This window comes from Triturus cristatus, chromosome 6 (assembly GCF_964204655.1).
Source record: "Triturus cristatus chromosome 6, aTriCri1.1, whole genome shotgun sequence".
Classification (NCBI taxonomy): Eukaryota; Metazoa; Chordata; class Amphibia; order Caudata; family Salamandridae; genus Triturus; species Triturus cristatus.
In genome coordinates this window covers 341,700,505-341,714,059 of record NC_140589.1, presented here as the reverse complement: position 1 = coordinate 341,714,059, position 13,555 = coordinate 341,700,505, and positions in this window count along the sequence as shown.

Genomic DNA, 13,555 nt, shown 5'->3' with positions numbered 1-13,555 from the left:
TTGCATGTTTGATTTGTTCAATTGCCTGTAAGTTGTTAATGGGTGTGTGGTTCGTTGATATTTTATTTGGGATCTCTATTGGTTCTGGATTGCAGAACTTGACATGTAAAGATGATCTTTTGAAAGTTGTGTATGTTTTGTCCATATATAATGGCATATAGTTGAGGCATATCTGGTTTATTGAACCATATATTTAGGTCACTAAGTCCACATATATTGGAGAGATAGATCTGATATTGCATTCAAGAAAGCATCTATCTAAGCTTTGAGGTTGGGTGGGTGCTATAGAACAGGTAAAAGGTGGGCTTGGTTTGCATCTTGTTAGAAGGGAATCATAACCTTGTATTGTCACATCCTCCATCATGGTGACTGTTATAGAATCTTCAAACACAGCAGCCAGACTACCTCTTTTATTTCATTGTTGGTTGTGTGTATATATAACAAGCTAAAATGTATGAAATGTTCTCAATAGCAGTGTCAAATGTATAAAAATGGAGAAGGAATAAAATATTGCCTGCAGTCCTCTACCACCACACTGATCCATGTGGATGAATTTGTATCTCTCACTAGGAAAGTCTCCTGCTTGAGATTTTTGGTCATACTGCATAATTAGCACCAGGTGAGGCTGCAGACTCCCTCTAACCATGTAGGAAAACATACGCAGCGAGACATTAATAACCAAACAGTTGTCAAGCCTATGTGGAATACCCCTGTTGTGTGAGAATGTATTCCAAGCATGGTCGGATTAAAGCAGGATATCAGTCTCACGGTTACATGTGCTGATATGTGCACGCAGCATCCAAGGAGAGGCTGACTATGTTTTTTAAGGAGCAGCCTTCCTTGCACAGGAGTATGTGACATCAAAGACCACAGAACTGTCTCTGAAAGGGAGATTAGAGCCCCTCATGGAGGACAAATGATCAGCATTGTATAAAGCAGGAAATGATCAAACCAGATTGTTTTGACCTGATTGCTCTCTGAACTGGTTAGGATGTTCATAAGCTGTGAGAATGAGTTTCATCAAATAGACAGGTAAATCATCTGTGTAGAGTGAGAGTATGAGTTTGGGGCCAAGTACCTCCATAGCACAGCCCTTCAACACATGACTCAGTTGATGTGTCAAAGGCTCCACCGCCAAAGCAAATAGCAATAGAGATAGTGGGCACCGTGACTTGTCCCACTCTGCAACTTCCATTACTCTGAGATTAATTTTTTTATTCTTCACTCACACCAGTGACTTTGTTTTCAGAAGCATTCCCATATTTTTAAACCAAGGATCAAACTTCATTGTTGTTAGTACTGCAATAAAAAAAATTCATGAGACTGTGTCAAAGGCTTGTTCTGTGTCTGTCGACACCAGAGCTATTGCTTGGTTGTCATTTTCAATTTTACCCACTATTTTTCTTAGTAGTCTTATGTTTATTGCAGTTCTCCTACTGGGTATGATACCATTTTGGTTCTCATGTATTAGGGGCCTGAATAGTATTTTCAGCCTGGTGGCTATTACCCAATGTTTTTGTGTCTGTATAAAGCATGAACAATGGTCTATATGCTTTAAAATACACCAGGACTTCGACTGGTTTCTGCAATACTGTTATTAATCAAGGATCTAGGTAGTATCCCATTGCTAAAGCTTCCTGATGGACCTGTAATCGTCTGGGTGCTACTAAATCGCCATAGGCCTAATATCATTCTGCTCGTGGGCTCTTTCCACCTGGTGCCATGGATATATTTAAATCTTGTGTTGCTTCCATTATTTCTTCGAGCCTTAGTAGTCCTTCCAGTTGGAGTCTCTGTTCCTGTGATAATTGCTTTAAACCCTCTACGTCTATAATGGGAAATGTCTCATGTCCCTCTATTTGGTGTGTGTCATTGTATATATTCTTATAGCATGTGTGGAAAACCAAATGTATCTCTTCATGTGTATATAGTATTTGCCCATGAATGTCTCTGATGAATGTAATGTCTGTGGGGAGTCGTTCACTCTTTAGCAGCCATACTAGCAGGTTACCTGCTCTGTCATCTTCTCTATGTAATATTTGTGGAAATGTTTTATTTTGTAGTAATTCTTTTGCAATGGTTTTCCAGCATCTCTATTCGTAGAGTTTCTGTTCTCTCTCTACTTATGCTATCTGAGCGTTGACCACGTCAGCAATTTCACTCGAAAAAAAATTGATTTTCTGACTGTTTGATCTTGGAGTCTGCTCTGGAGGATGCTAGGCCACACATAACTACGTTAATAGCGTCCGAATATATGTCCTTAGTCGTTTCTGTATCCCATTCATTTCACAATACTCAGCTATTTTTTCACGCAACAACGGGTGAAATGCTGTGTCTGTTAATTCTGGCACTGGAAGGCACCATGTAAGTATTTTGGCTCTATATTTGCCTGCAGTGTTTTGTAGGCGTGAGGGCGAATGATTGGATAGTACCATACCCAGATTTGGCATGTATTTTATATTCTGCCTGTTGTCTTGATCAATTAGAATAAAGTCTATCTTAAAGTATGTGCATAGTGCCAAATCCCCACAGCTGTCGTCTCCCTACAATTTAGTTGCCCTGACAGAATCAGGTATCTCCCTTCCTCATCAGGAAAACCTATTGCTGCGGCAAAGCGAAGACCTGGTGCCAACCATATATCAACCCCGCTAGCATCTGTGTTATGTCCCACAAGTAAAAGACACCCTCCTCACTGCCACTTAATTTTATTAGCTTCATCTGATGCAAATGTGTCTCCTGCATCCTTAACATCTGTATTGCTTGTCCACGCAGATATACTCCTACTCTCATGCTCTCTAGGTAGGTATTTAACCCTTTCACATTCCATGTCATCATTGTCACCATACCTGCCATTGATTAGGTTCGTAAAGGATCTTGCGAGCAAGCTCCCCTCAGATGTTTCACCATATTCTGAACTTTGCACACTGACATGTTACATTCTAAACCAGAAACTAGTTGAACTAAGCAGGACAACACCTGGGCTACTTTCAGGATGCAACACAAAAAGATGATGGTTGGAATGTTGAACATTGTCAAACATTCACTCCCAGTCACAGATCTGGGTTTGATCCATCGTTATTTTGCTCGCCTGGCCATTCCAGTTTGGACCCAGGCATATGCAAATCAGCCTTCATCCTGTTCTTCATGGGAACAGTCTAGCCCGAACTGCCAGGCCAGTTCCTCCCCCGACCAGAAACCAAGCATCCTGGGACCGGTTTTGGGGCATCACCCCTCATCAGCCAGGCTGGCTTGAAACTAGTGATGTAGTGAGCAGGATGCCCATAAGAGCCTTAGGTGCTGAATTCATGCACACTTTACCATTATAACCAATATCATTCTAAGTGTATGCTGAACTGTATAGTTAACATTGCAACACATATTCTTACATAACTAATACATTAAAACTCATTAGCATAAAATGGAACTACAAAAACTTACACAGACCTATGCACACCTCCAGCTGGTCACAGATCGCCAGACTATGCCAGGTAGAAGTTCAATTGTCAAGGGCTAGGTCCTATAGATGTAGGGAGGCAGATAGCTTTGGCTGACACCAAGCTGTTGCCAGCTCCATAGTGTTGATCTTGGGGCTATATATATATATTGTAATCAGAAATACCTCTTGCGTTTTAGATTTTCATGTTAGATTTACTTGCTCTGCAGGTGTTTAATCTTACTGTCTCTGAGAACGGATCTCCAATTTTTCTTACATTCTGTATACAAATTTTTGCCACATGCTGTTTCTTCATCCAGTTCCCTTCCTGGTTTGGTTCCTTGAAAAAGTGCATTTGTCTATCGTATATTCATTTTAGGTTTTCAGGAAAGAACATCATGTACTTCAGTTTGCACTTGAAGTGTTGGCCTCTGCATCTATTCTTCCCTGCTTCAAAGGTGCAACCTTTTCTGTGCTCTTGTAGCATGTAGTTAGGGAGCAGCATGACGCAAGCTCCATCTCATGTTAAGAGTGTTTTGGTTCTTAGTGCTTGGAGTATGCCCGGGGATCGCTGGTGCAATGGGGTTCTATGTGCTCTTTCAATCTAAAAGTCCTTTAAGTCTTCATATTTAAGCCATTTACTCCTCCAAATACAATTTACAACATTCAGCTTCTGATTTTTTTGGCAGACTCACTGATCTGATGTTGTTCCGCCGCGAGCTACCTTCTGGCCCCTCAGCCTTGGCTTCTAGGATTTGCTTTAGGCTGTTCAACTTCTTCTGCATTATTAATACATGACCCATGTCACTTTCTCTGTTACTTTGTGCAGGTCTGTGCCTGCAAGTTTGAGATCAATTGCCAATGTAAAGGTTGGTCACTGTACTGATGCGTCAGAGTCCAGAGGTTCCTGTTAATACGCTCTGCTGGCTTTGGTATCATTCTTCCAGTAGGATCTCTCAACCTCATTCCTCTGTTCATTCAATTTTAGGGGTTGCATTATCTGCAATGAAGTATGCCTCAATTGTATGAGGCTCTCTTCGTCATGTCATGTCTCCCACAGGGTTTCTGTTTCCTATTGTGACCCTGAGATCACTTGCATCCTATTTAGAGTCCCTCCTTTGCTCTAAACTGGGTGTGTAATCTGGCAGCGCACGTCAATTGTATGCACTCTGAGCATATGGGAACTGTATTCCAGTGTCACTATATACTGGGCTTAAGCGGGACATTAGGGGCCACACCCAATTGTGAGCCAGATAATACTTCTTATATGGTTACACTGAAATTCCGAGGTCTATGATCTGACCACCCAAATGCCTTAGCCCTACAGCCATATTTCTTCCACTGCCTACTTCTAACTCTCCACTAATGATGAGAGGCATGGGCCAAAGAGTGGGTCTGCCACATCTGCCTCAGGCCCACTCATGTTTCTCTGTGATCTTCATCCTTCCTTTGCTATGCCAGGCCAGAGCCCTTCTGCATCTCTTTGTGGTGCCGCCTTGCCACCACTAGCCTTTCCCAAGGCTCTCTACCTCCCCTGTCATTACAACACAACACCCGGGCTCTTCCCAGGGACCTCTGCAGGTTCGTGGAAACTGCATACACTCTGTCATTCTTTCCGAGACCCCAGATTACAGAAATCAAGACCCACGTGAACTACACAGTGACCATTTTGAACTTTTACGCTTGACCTTCTGGTACAGAGGGGTCCCCTGTATGAATGTATTCTCACTAGTGGCGTAACAAAACTTGAGGGGGGGCTCCTGCAAGCTGCATAGATGGGGCCCCCACGCAACAGACACAGTAAGGGTCTCTCAGGCCAGGGGCCCGTGCACAGTTCTGAAGGGGCTGCAGGGGCTATTGTTATGCCACTGATTCTCACCTGGCAAACTTCAATATCTCTCCCCTGCACACTCTCAGAAATGTTTCTTATTTCATCTGCTGTAGGTTGTGGGCTCAGAAAGCGTCTTCAATGAGTAGCTTGTGAGCTACCAGTAGCTCTCCAAGTGCCTGTGAGTAGCTCTCCTAGGTGCAGCCCAGCCTATAGAGGCTTTTGCTTCGTTGAATTATTATATGTAAACCAAAGTACATAAGCATGTGGAAGAAAATGTGTGTATTTTCATATCTCCTAAGCTGTTTGGAGAAAAATGGTTGAATTTTCAAAATGTATTTAAAGCTGCTATTTGAGTTGGAGAGATTTATTACTCATATTATTACATTGGTGCCAGCGGATTGCAGCTATGGCTTTTTTATACATTACCCATATAGAGGCATTTTGAATCAATAATATTTTTTCACTTTACTGATGGCAACCCTGCACCAATGTTACCGCTGCTGACAATCTTAGAAGGGATGGTCACTATTACATCACTACTATTAGTAGCTCGAGATGATTTTCATTGAACAAAAGTGCATCTAATTACAGAAAAGGTTGGAGACTCCTGGCTCAGATGAGCCGCCTAGATTTGGATGCAAATCCGATTTTTAACCAATGACTTGGGAGCCAAGGGAGCACACATCCGCACATCATCCTGGTTAACCACACCCCCACCATACCTTATGATTGGATGTGTGGTATCCTTACAAAGCTTACTATACTGAACTACTTTTGTTCTCTGCAGCTTTATACATCACTTGCCTTTGAATGCTTAATGACAGCAGGCAGCTGTTTCATTTTCTTTTACACTTTTTCTTCCTTTTGATTGCTCCATGTCCCAGCTTTTTCTTTTCTTTCTCTGTGTCTCTCCAGATCCCCATACACTCTGCCGTCTTCTGAATATTTTTCTCCCTGTCTCCCCCTCCAGTATTATTTCCTACTGCTCCCAATCCCTGCGCACTTCATTAACTTTTGAATATTTTTCTCTCTACTGCCACTCTCTTGTGCCATAGTGGTAGCCACTATTGGCTTTGCTAATACTGGAGGCTTTTAAAATCCAATGGGATTGGCAAAGCCGGTAGCGGTGACTGACAATGTTGACAGTATAGAAAACTGTATAGACGGAAAAGTCCCTTGCATATTGATGGACGTGTATCCCTACCCTAAGTGCCCCAACTGCAAAGATATGTGGATCCATGAGACTGAGTTTTGGTCATGAGCGAACACGGATCATTCATATGTGCTATGACGTAGGCTTTTCTCAAGGACTGTGGTCTGCTTACACCTGGAGAGGCACTCAAAGCGTTATCCTCAGGAGGTGTAGGCTACTGCTTTCACCTGAAGTTAAGTAAAACAAGCACAGCAGTGGCAGTATACCATGTTTTTAGAAACCGGTAGCGTCAACAGGTCAAATGTACCTGTGCCACTAGAGTGGTGCCTCCTGGCCCACCTTAGTGAAGTTCTGCTGCTGTTTGCTTAACATGACCCTTGGTCTGCATTGAGTTGTGTGTGCACGCAAGGCTTTATGTGTGCCTGAGAGATGGTACAGTGCAGGAGAAATAGCACAAGTAGTTGCGTGTGAGCGTGAAGAAATATCACAAGCAGTTGCGTGTGAGCGGCAGATGTATGTGTGCCGTACAGATGGTACAGTGCAGGAGAAGTAGCCTGAGCAGCTACCTGTGTGCATTGGGATATGTGTGTGCCTATGGAAAGGTACAGCACGTAGGAGATGGTGTGTGATGTGGCATGAATGTGCTAGAATGTATGTGTGCCCAGGAAGAGGCACAGTACATTGGAGACTGTGTGTATCTGTATGTATGTGTGCGCAGGGGTATGCGTGTGCTTGTGATAAGCTCAATTCACGGAAAACACTGTGTTCCATTTTGGGAGACTCATGGCTTACTGGGAGAGCAGGGTGAGGTGGAGATTTACACACACAGATTTGTGGATTGCTGCTTTTCAGAGAGCGGGGTGGGACACACATTGGAAGAAAGCAGAGCCAGGTTCTTTGGTGCACTTTAAAATGAGCTGTTTGATTCTGAAAGGAGTTCCCTGGTCAAAGGAACCTTGACACAACTGAGGAAGGAGATAGGGCTACTACCAGAATCATAAAGAATAAGACTGGGGTCCTTTGGTAACCTTTTGAAGCACATGCCACTGAGCCTGACATCCAGTTGTGAACCTCTAGACACTCCCGTGCCCTGTGTTTGGGGCCATCAAGACTGGAGACTGTCCTGCTGCAATAGACTGTTCTATGGAGGAAGAACACAACAAAGGAGTGGGCACTTCAAAGTGAGCACCCTCAAGAACACGAACTTCAAATGCAGACACACTATATCACAATTGTGTCTGGAAATGGATTATAGAAAAGGGGAGCCTAAGATTCCCAAATTTCCAAACTGAAGCTGGACATCAGCGTTGAGAAGCTCAGCACAAGCTCTGCGTGTTCTGAGTAGGACTGGGAACTAAGGGTCTTCCAGTACATCATGCTGGGTGAGAGGACATCATCGAGGAGGATCAAGAACACTTGCCTGGAGCCTGTAGCATTAGTTTCAGCCTGCCCCAAGCCAATTGGAACCTGTGAGGTGAAGGAGATTGCTTGGTGGGAGTGAGGCCCAGTGGGGGTCTGGTGGCATGGATACTGGGCGTGGAGTGTGAGATTCTGGTCCATCAGGACCGCAGCACTGATCGTCCTTTTAGCCCGTGTGCCAAAGTCTGCAACCCTCCTGCCAGGTGGGGGTCCCTTTGCAGAGTAGTAAGGGCTGCCACCCTTATCACTGCTCTGTCAAAATTGGAGGGCTGTTGCCTGAGACAGCACTGTGACCCAAAGAAGGCCATCAGCTTGTTCATGCAACCCACGACCCTACGTGCGTGTCAGGAGGAAGGGGCCACGAAGGAAGAAGAGGGACTTCCTCCTGACCCTACTTGCAGCATAGAAAACACTGCAGCCGTGATCATGCATTGAGAGTATGTATGTATGTATGTATGTGTGTTCTTATATAGCGCTCGACTTACCCTTGGGCATCTCGGCGCTTGCATTGGGAACCCGTCCTGGCTTTTCCCTGTGAGATAACCCGTACTGGGCATCCCCAAGGTGAAAGCCAGGCATCCCGCCGCGGGGGGCCGTAGTGGAGATTAAGCAAGCTATTGCCCAGAGTTGCAGAGTGTGAACCCATGATTCGAGTAGGCATCGAAGTGAGAATTATCGAGTCCATGGACAGCAGCAACTTGATCTGTGACATACCCTGCATCCCAAGAGAGAGGAGCACCAACGACGGTGGCTGCCATGACCATAGCTTCCCCTATCTGTGCACAGCCAGACTGTTGAAGGGCACCCGGGGACTCTAAACCGCCACTCCACAAGAGCATTTAAGATTGACTAACGGGTAGCCAGGCCCTGGGCAACTAGCGCTCAACTGATGTAGTCCAGTATGGGAACTCTGATATCTTGCTAAATAGCCCCAATAGAACTTCTGAGACTTGAACGCCTTAGTGGGGCTTAGCGTGTGTTAGACCTGTCATCTTTTGGCGTGATTTCCCCTGTTTTTGACTGTGTGCTGCATTTAGTTTTTTCTAGTTTAAGGACTCTGGGCACTTTACAATTGCTGATTAGTGCTAAAGTGTGAGTGCCCCCTATCTAAATTGTATTGGTGATTGTTTTATCTAAGCTTGTCATATTTGATTTACTAGTAAGTCCCTAGTAAAGTGCACCAGGTGCACCCAGGGCCTGTAAATTAAATACTATTAGTGGGCCTGCAGCCCTGATTGTGCCACCCACATGAGTATCCCTACAAACTTGTCTCAGGCCTGCCACTGCAGTGTCTGTGAGGGCAGTTTCAAACTGCCATATCAACCTGGCAAGTGCATCCACTTGCCAGGCCCTAACCTTCCGTTTTACCATGTGGAAGTCATCTCTAAGGTAGGCCCAAAGGCAGCCCAATATGCAGAGTGCAGTGTATTTAAAAATGGTAGGACATGTGCTGATGTGTTTTACATGTCCTAATAGTGAAATACTACTAATTTTGTTTTCCGCTATTGCAAGGCCTATCCCTCCCATGGGGTAACATGAGGATTGCCTTGAATGATCTTTTATGTGGAATTTCCCATTGGGAACAGATAGAGATTTGGAGTTTGGGGTCTCTGAACTCACAATTTAAAAATACATCTTTTTGTGAAGTTGGTTTTTGAATTGTAAGTTTGAAATGCCACTTTTAGACAGTGGGCATTTTCTTGCTTACCCATTCTGTGCCTCTGCCTGTCTGTAGAATACACGCCTGGGTTTGGCTGACAGTTGGGCTCTCGTGCATTCACTCTAGACAGTCACACAAAAGATGCTGAGGTGTGCCCTGCTTATTCTTTATGGCCCATCACCAGTCTGGTGGGCCTTCCTGAGCTAGAGTGGTGGGAGGAGTTGTCAGTGACACCTGAATAGGGCTGCGCCTGTCCTCACACAAAGCAGTCTCCAACCCGCTGTAGTGTGTCTGGAGCCAGGGCAGGGAAAGGCAGAGTCTTGTGCACCATAAAGACTTTTCTTTGAAGTTTGCCTACTTCAAAGACAGAAATTGATATAAGTATTGGACCTCTGACACCCCAAAATCAGAACACTTCGGTATTGAGGACATTCTGCCAGGAAGAAGAGCTGGAGAAGCTGCCAGGAGGGACTGCCACTTTGCTGTTTGCTTTGCTGTGATGGCCTGCTGCTTTGTTGCTTCTGTCCTGGGAGTGAAAGGACTGGACTTTGTTTTCTGTATCCTGCTTCCAAGGTTCTCCAAGGGCTTGAGTTGAGCTTGCCTCTTGTTAAGAGGTCTCAGGGCCATCAAAGACTTCACTGGCCGGTGCCTGGGCTCTTCTGCTGAGATACTGCCTTGCCAGGGGGTGCCAAATCCAGTTCCTGGGCCCTTGGAAGTGCAACATGGTGATCTTAAGTAGAAAATCCATGCATCGACTCACAGCATCTGTTTTATCGATGCACTGCTGTAAAAGATCCATGCGTCGCTGATACTTGCCCCAAAGCGTGGTTTCTGCTTGACATATTGACCATGGCTTTCACTGCAGGCCCCAGCTTGCAGTCGCGGCATGTCAGCAAAATCACTGGAGTGTGAGTTTTGAGCCCCGTATCACCGACGTCTGTAATGCCCGCTCCAACTCCGACACAGCACCTACTTCTCAGCTGTGGAATCAATGCAGTGTGTCTGGATTTTCGATGCATCGTCCCAGAGCGCCAATTCTTCATCGTCAGCCCAGTAAGGGACCGTGTCGAGAAAAAGATGAATCACCTCCCCTGCCAGCAAGTAACCAACGCTTCACCTCCTCTGCCTAGCAGTAAGGAGCTGACGCATCACCTCTCCTGCGTAGTAATAACCCAAAGCATCGCTTTACTTTTCTGTTGCCTCACCGCCCCTGATGTTTGATGCATCTAAGATACATTGTGCTAAAACAAATGCATCCATTGATTCCTATGAACCAAACTTGCTTAATCTTTTAAAAGTGATATTTTGACTTGTGTATGTTGGATATTTGTCATTTTGGTCTTGTTATATTCAAATACAAATTGGCTATTTTTCTAAACTGGTGTGGACTCCTTATGTAATGTTTTCACTGTGTTAGTGTGTGTGTGTATACAAATACTTTTGACATTGCCTCTGAGATAAGCCTGGCTGATTGTACCAAGCTACCAAGGGGGTGAGCAAGTGTTACCTTAGCTGTGTGACTCTCTTACTCTGACTGGAGTAAGGGTCTCTACTTGGACAGGGTTCAAACCACTGCCAACTAGAGGCCCCTTTCTACCAGCTTGGATGTCACGACATGTTAATGGGGAATACCCATTCAGCCATAAACAGTGAATTGGGACTGAAAAGCTGACTCGGGTAACACTAGTGGGTTTGCCTAAGGAAGGCTCTGCATATTGTTTGCTGTGAGTTGTATTGTACTTTGTATTAGTAGATAAATGCTCACTTTTCCATAAAAGCAAGTATTTAACTTGACAATTATTTACTGTCCTTTCTGGATGTATTGTGAGTTGTGAGTCTGTGTTCGCCCTACACCTACCTCTTCCTCAAAAACCTTGGCCTGCTCGACCCGCGCTACCACTGAGATCAAGTGCTGAAGGGGTACTTGGATCACATCATTCAGAGCCCATAGTAGGATGGGCCCCGGAATTTTAGGGTTGGAAGGCCTCAACCACCATGGTTGGGAGTAGTAATTCCTTTTTGTCCCATTGCCCTCTGAAAGGGGTTCTGACAAAAACATTGTTTTCTATTCTTTCATAGTGGGCATTGTGTTGCTGATGCAACATATGTTACATCATACGATCGCATCATGCAGCATGGCATCCATATAGAATGCAAGAAAACAATGTTTCCTATACTTTCAAAATGCATGAAGTGATGTGATTTGCATTGTTGTGTTTCATCATGCAACGCCGTGGCCAGCCTAAATGTATAAAAAACTATTTTCAATACTTTTGACATAGCCAGTCATGCATTGGGAAGCCAATTACATTGCTCACTCAGTGCTGGCACAGTTAGACCGATGGGCTTGCCAATGCTTGTTGAACGGAATCATCATCCCGGGACCTCAGATGAAGTGGGAAACCGGATATGCTCCATTATATTTCTAAGCAAACACAAGGAGATAATGGACTCCGCTGAAACTTTTCAGACGCTCACCCCAGTCACAGATCTTGGTTGAATCCATCATCGTTCTTTAGCTCACTTCGCCGCCCCAGTTCAGACTCAGCCATATGCAAATCAGTCTTGACCCTATTTCTCATGGGAATAGTCCATCCTGAACTGCCAAGCCAGGTCTTTCCCGGACGAGTATACCCAGACGTGGTTTGCATGCTCTCCATGCCACTGGTGTCATGCTAGCCTGGCTGATGAGGGATGAAACCCTGAAACTGGTCCTAGGATGCTTGTGTCCAGTCCAGGGAGGACCTGGCCTAGCATTTCGGGCTGGACTGTTACCATGGGGAGCAGGGTCTATACTGATTTGCATATGGCTGGGTTTAAACTGGAATGGCATGGGGTGAATGTTTGACATTGTTCAACATTCTGTCCATCAATTGTTCTTTTTCCATCATATTTCTAATCCATGAGGCATCTGAAAAATTCACTGTTGGGGTGAAAAAGTACCTTGCATGGTGAAGGACATGTACCCCTGCCGAGTGCCTCATCTGCAACAATGCAGGATCCCGGTGCTGATTTTTGTTGTAATGGGTGAATATGGATAATGCATGTGCACCATGATATAGGCTGTCCTAATAGTGGTGAAAGGCTACTGCCTTTGCCAGAAGATAAGCTGTACACGTGCAGTGGTGGCATCATACCATGTAGTGATCAGTAGAAGTGAACAGGCTTTTGTTCCTGTGTCACTAGAGTGAGGCCTACCTGCTCTCTACTGTAAAGTTCTGATGCTGTGTGCTTTTCTCAACCTTGGCTTACATTAGGTTAATAGGTAACAAAATCACCTGCCCCTGGAGCCTGGAGCAGGAATGTCTGTCTGCTTGCCAAGATGAGGAAAAGGAGAGCTGGTGGGAGTGAGGTCCAGTGGGGGATCCAGGTGAGTGGATCCCTGTAGCGAGGTGATAGGGCCGGATTCTTGTCTACCCAATTATCTACAAGAACCCTTTCAGGTCGCCAGGATCTTTTTACTTGCCAAATAGCGTAGAGGGAATAAACACAATTATCAACAGATACCTACCGCAAGTTGACATCATTAAAGGACTAAGGACTTAAGATCTAAAATTTTCGAGATTTTATTATGAGCAAAAACATCTGAACATACAGACACCTTAATACAAGGCACAAAAGATAAATGGGCACTGACACAAAAGCTAGCCTACGAAGAATTTGCATTCGACTAAAAATAAAAAGAATTACAGATTCTAAAAGCATCAAATAGAAAATCGAAATACTGATGTCAATGCTGGGAATCATCAGTCAAAACCTTTCTGTCCCTACTCTATTCTAAAGTGGCATCCCTACTTAGCATTCCCTCCCATGCAAGAGAATCACTGGAAAGGTGTCAGAAGTGAAACTTCCTTAGAAGTCTTCACTTAGTGAGAGCTCGATCTTCGATGCTCCTTCTAGCTTCCCACCTAAGCCTCGTCTGCACCACCCGCGGGGCACTGTCCCTAATACAAAACCCCAATAATTCAGAACACGCCCTTTGACACCCCTCTTCAGCCAGGTCTTCCTCCGGTAATTTTCCATCCAAAGCTGTCCATCTTCCATCGTCCGTGAGCTTGT